The 6,000-nt window shown below is 44.9% G+C and overlaps 1 protein-coding gene across 2 annotated transcripts in view; it reads left to right on the top strand.

Moving 5' to 3' along the window:
• The first annotated feature begins 5,571 nt into the window (after nt 1–5,571).
• MEIOC (meiosis specific with coiled-coil domain) overlaps nt 5,572–6,000 on the top strand; it is a 34,862-nt gene continuing 34,433 nt past the window's right edge. Inside the window, exon 1 of one of the 2 annotated variants that reach the window (XM_072111230.1) lies at nt 5,572–5,670. The gene's annotated coding sequence lies outside the window, so the exon portion shown is untranslated. The remainder of the gene's footprint in view (nt 5,671–6,000) is intronic. The other variant, XM_072111233.1, reaches the window with a different exon arrangement.

Below are 6,000 nucleotides of genomic sequence, written 5' to 3'. Positions count from 1 at the left end.
TTGACCGTTTTTGTCCGGTTTCCCAATAATCTCATTAAAATAATTGGAAAAAACTGTCAAAACGGATGCGTTTTCAAAAAAAGGATGCGTTTTTAACGGACTGCTTAAAAACGGCCCAAAAACGGGTTCAAAACGCCACGTGTGCCGCCGGCCTAAGGATTTGAGGCTATGTCCTGCATTTATAAGCCCTCTAGTCACACCTCAGGGAGATGACATCATATGAGACTGCGGTCACATGTGGGGTTAAGGGTGGGGGTCACACATTGGGGGACATTTACTTACAGTGTCGGTGTCTGCATTGGCTTTGTTACCGACCTGCTCTCGGTAAGAAGACACACATTTAATATTGTAGAGCTGTCAGAGACATTTCTGGCGCCGAGACTATTTTCTGTCCCTGGGACAAAATCTGTCCCGAGCACCAGAAATGTGTCCAACAGTCCCTGCTAGACCAGTTTTCTTTTGGTCTACTTTCCGTCAGTTTACACCGCCCAAAAATGGCTGTGACACATAGTAATTGTGTCTGAGTTTCCACTCCGCCAAAGCCACGCCCCTTTTCGGAGAAGAGTCGGAGCAGACGGAAAAGGGCATTTTTTCTGTCCCCGACAGCTAATAAATAGGTCGGAGAGCAGAACATGTGGTGAGAGCGCCACAAAACTGGCGGAAACACCAAAGTAAATGTCCCCCATTGCGTTTTGAAACCTATTACAGCTGAGGAGAGGTGATTTACCTAATTACATTACTGTTAACATTTGCATTTACAAAACGCATAGTAAACGCAGTGTGAACACAATGATGATGTTAACACAATGTTAATACAAGTGTTAACAGCTGTTTAATTAGGCAAATCTCAGATGTTGCAATGCGTTTTTAAACACATGCGTTAAATGCGACATGTGACTGCACCCTCAGAAGTAACCAATAAATTTAAAAAAAAATGTAATGCAAAAATTTCAGAAATTTCATAAAGTTGGTTACTGTTCAAAATGTTAAACATTTAAAGCATGTTAAATAACTCCAATTTACATGTTAAAGAGGACCTGTCATGCTTATGTTGGACAGCTTTGCGAGCGGTCCGACGATTACATTGTACTTCAGCGCAGTGTTAGATAGCATTACTGGAGGTTTCCGGTAACGCTATCCTTCTAACACTGCGGCGTTAGAACTAGTGCCGAATTTTTGAATGACAGGTCCTCTTTAAAATAGGGTATGAAAAAAAATCCTTTCTCTGCACGACAGTTTTCAATGGGGATCACGACAATTAGATAAAGACAACAATTCTGATGATTCCAAACAAAACAAAAAAAAAAAAAAAAAGAGGTTGATTCTGCCATCATGATGTGTGTTATCCTTCATAATGGCACCAGGATGTACAATTTCTATTTTGATGAGTCCTAGGATATACCTGCAGTACAAGATAATCCCAGTACCAGGGCCAGGGACTTCTATTCTGATTATGGCCTGTTCAGGGAATACAATGGAAATTGTAGGAGGCGCAGGCCGCCTGATGTGCCCATAACATCCTCCACTGTTCCAAAGCAGTAAAACCCCCAGGGCGCCTTCCCATGTGGTGTTTTCATAGCGTTTTTAAAGGCATCCAAAATGCAAGTTGGAGGGGCTTTGGCCACGTGTGTAATGAAACGCATGCGTTTCAGGCAGACACCACTCCCACTTGCGTTTAAAACTCCACGAAAACGCCACGTAGGAAGGCACACTCAGTGGGGGACATTTACTATGGTGTTTCCGCCAGTTTTGTGGCGCTTTCACCGCATCTTCTGCTCTCCTACCTATTTATTAGCTGTCGGGGACAGAAAAATTACTTTTTCCGCCTGCTCCGACTCTTCTCTGAAAAGGGGCGTGGCTTTGGCGCAGTGGAAACTCAGACACAATTAATATGTGTCACAGCCATTTTTGGACGTTGTAAACTGGCGTAAAGTAGACCAAAAGAAATTTGGTCTAGCAGGGACACAAAACAATGCTATTGCACTGTTGCCTGTTCTCTGACTGTTGGACACATTTCTGGTTCTCGGGACAGATTTTGGTCCAGAAATTTATCTGCACAGCTACACAATATTAAATGTGTGTCTTCTTACCGAGAGCAGGTCGGTAACAAAGCCATTGCAGACGCCGACACTTTATGTAAATGTCCCCCAGTGTGCGTTCACATGTTGTGTTTTGGTTGCGTTTTCAAGGCAAGGTGAGTGTAAGCAGACCCGAGTATAAGCCGAGACCCCTAATTTTACCATCAAAAACTGTGAAAACCTATTGACTCGAGTATAACCCGAGGGTGGGAAATGCATTGGTCACAGACCCCGAGTATGTAGCCAGCCTGCCCCCAGTAGTATACAGCCAGTCCCCAGTAGTATACAGCCAGTCCCCAGTAGTATACAGCCAGTCCCCAGTAGTATACAGCTTGCACCCAGTAGTATACAGCATTGCCCCCAGTAGTATACAGCATTGCCCCCAGTAGTATACAGCCAGCCTTCCCCCAGTAGTATACAGCCAGCCTGCCCCCAGTAGTATACAGCCAGCCTGCCCCCAGTAGTATACAGCCAGCCTGCCCCCAGTAGTATACAGCCAGCCTGCCCCCAGTAGTATACAGCCAGCCTGCCCCCAGTAGTATACAGCCAGCCTGCCCCCAGTAGTACACAGCCAGCCTGCCCCCAGTAGTACACAGCCAGCCTGCCCCCAGTAGTACACAGCCAGCCTGCCCCCAGTAGTATACAGCCAGCCTGCCCCCAGTAGTACACAGCCTGCCCAGAATTAAAAGAAAATAATACATTTATATTCTCACCCTCTGGTGGCCCCGATGCGCAGTGCTGCTCCCCCGATGTCCGCGCGGCTCCTGTCTTCTCTAACTTCGTGCTGGGCGCCGCCATTGTTGGCCCCCGGACGGCGCCTAGTATGACGTCGCCGCTGCCGACGTCATAGTAGGCACTGCCTGGGAGAAAAACATGGCGGCGCCCAGGACAAAGTTAAAGAAGACAGAGCACGGGCCCGGAAGCCAGAAGAGGACCCACGCGGAGGGTGAGTATATAAGTTTATTATTTTTTAAGTATACGTATGTGTAGTGACTCATGTATAAGCCGAGGGGACGTTTTTCACCACATTTTTTGTGCTGAAAAACTCGGCTTATACACGAGTATATACAGTAATTAGGCAAATCACCTCTCCTCAGCTGATGTAATGCCAAAAGCAGGCCAAAATGCAATGTGTGAACGTGCCCTCAGTGGGGTCATTGGGTGGAAGTACAGGCTTCAATAATTACTGAGATTACCTTGGCACCTGTTTCAGAGGTGGCACCAGACTCCAAGCATAACTCTCCATGTAATTTTCAGGTCTATATATATTCTATGTTCCTGAATCTCTGTATCCACATCTTGTGCTGGTGTTGCAGTAGCAATAACAAGAGATGCAGCAGCTTGTCACCTCCTTGCTGCAGGCCTTGCTCCAGTTCTGGAGATACTAGAGAAGTACCAGCAGTGATGGCCTCCACTCTCTCAGGGCACGGTCACACGATGCATTTTGACCTGCGTTTTCATTGCGTTTGAAACGCATATACAACAGCTGAGGAGAGGTGATTTGCCTAATCACATCACTGTTAACGTTTCCGTTTACAAAACGCATTGTAAACGCGATGTTAACACATGCGTTAACATCGCGTTAACGCATGCGTTTTGTTAACGCATGCGTTAACATTGCGTTTACAAACGTAAACGGTAATGTAATTAGGCAAATTACCTCACATCAGCTGTTGTTTATGCGTTTCAAACGCAATGAAAACGCAACCAAAACGCAATGTGTGAACGCGCCCTGAGGGTGAAGACACGTTAAAAACGCGTTTTTAGGCCGTTTTTAGTTTTCAGACCGTTTTTAGTTTTCAGTGCGTTTTTAGTTTTCAGATCGTAAAATACGCATGCGTAAAAAAACGCATGCGTTTTTGAAAAACACATGCGTTTTTAACGATCTGAAACGCACTAAGGGTGAAGACACACATGGCGTTTTTGGGCCGTTTTTACTAAGTGCGTTTTCAGATCGTTAAAAACGCATGCGTTAAAAAACGCATCCGTTTTTAAAAAACGCATGCGTTTTTGTCCGTGTTTCCGGAATCGCGCAATGAAAAACGGACAAAAACGCATGCGTTTTTAACGATCTGAAAACGCACTTAGTAAAAACGGCCCAAAAACGCCATGTGTGTCTTCATTCTGAGGGCGTGTTCACACGTTGCATTTTGGTTGCGTTTGAAACGCATATACAACAGCTGATGTGAGGTAACTTGCCTAATTACATTACCGTTTCCGCTTGTAAACGCAATGTTAACGCATGCGTTAACAAAACACATGCATTAACGCTTTGTTAACGCATGCGTTAACGTCACGTTTACGATGCGTTTTGCAAACGGAAACGTTTACAGTGATGTCATTAGGCAAATCACCTCTCCTCAGCTGTTGAATATGCGTTTCAAACGCAATGAAAACGCAGGTCAAAACGCAATGTGTGAACGCGCCCTAAGGGTGAAGACACACATGGCGTTTTTGGGCCGTTTTTACTAAGTGCGTTTTCACATCGTTAAAAAAAACGCATCCGTTTTTTAAAACGCATGCGGTTTTGTCAGTTTTTCCGAAATTGCGCAATGAAAAACGGACAAAAATGCATGCGTTTAAAAAAAACGGATGCGTTTTTTAACGCATGCGTTTTTAACTATGTGAAAACGTACTAACTAAAAACGGCCCAAAAACGGCCTAAAAACGCCATGTGTGTCATCATTAAAAACGCATGCGTTAAAAAACGCAGGCGTTTTCCGAAAATGCTTGAGTTTTTGACCAGTTTGAATTAAGATAATTGGTCAAACCTGTCAAAAACGCATGCGTTTTCGGAAAACGCATGCGATTTTAACGATGTGAAAACGCACTAAACGGCCCAAAACGGGCCTAAAAACGCCATGTGTGTCTTCACCCTAAGGGCGCGTTCACACGTTGCGTTTTGGTCGCGTTTTCATTGCGTTTGAAACGCATATACAACAGCTGATGAGAGGCGATTTGCCTAATTACATTACCATTTACGTTTGTAAACGCAATGTTAACGCGTGCGTTTTGTAAACGGACATGTTAACAGTGATGTAATTAGGCAAATCACCCCTCCTCAGCTGTTGTATATGCGTTTCAAATGCAATGAAAACGCAGGTCAAAACGCAACGTGTGAACGCGCCCTGAATGTTGTTTTAACGCATGCAAAATGTGATGTGACCTCACTGAGGGTGCTGTCACACGTCGCGTTTACTGCATGCTTTTAAAAACGCATTGCTACAGCTGAAGGGATATTTCCCTAATTAAACAGCTGTTAACGCTTGCGTTTACAAAACGCACGCGTTAATGCATTGTTAACGCATGTGTTAACATCGCGGTTAACACATGCATTTTGTAAACGCATTGTTAACAAATGCGTTAACATCGCGGTTAACACATGCGTTTGGAAACGCAAGCGTTAACAGCTGTTTAATTAGGGAAATATCCCTTCAGCTGTAGCAATGCGTTTTTAAACACATGCAGTAAACGTGACGTGTGACCTCACTGAGAACAAGTGACTGACCACTTAATGCAGCTTCCTGTTAATTAAAATCATGAGGGGAGCCTGTGGGGTATAAGCTGCTGTGTTGCCACAAGGTTGTGAGTGGTAAGTGGGATAATGCAATTTGATACAAATGTATAGCAAAAGCTATTTATCTTTAGTCCTGAAATTTGCACATAACTTTTTTTTCATGGGCTTTTTTGGCCTTGTCCGATTTATCCTAGAGGGTGATATATCTGGCATCTGAGTAACACAATTGTGGTATAGCACCCTGAGGGCGCATTCAGGGCGCTGTCACACGTTGCGTTTGCAAACGCAGACCAAACCGCGCCCACCGGGCGGTCCGCGGTCCAATCGCATCGGCGTTTTCAATAGAAACATAGAGAAACGCAGATGCGATTGGACCGCGGACTGCCCGGTGGGCGCGGTTTGGTC

This window comes from Engystomops pustulosus, chromosome 6 (assembly GCF_040894005.1).
Source record: "Engystomops pustulosus chromosome 6, aEngPut4.maternal, whole genome shotgun sequence".
Taxonomy (NCBI): Eukaryota; Metazoa; Chordata; class Amphibia; order Anura; family Leptodactylidae; genus Engystomops; species Engystomops pustulosus.
The sequence above is the reverse complement of the archived record's forward strand: the minus strand, read 5'-3'. Positions and strand labels throughout refer to the sequence as shown.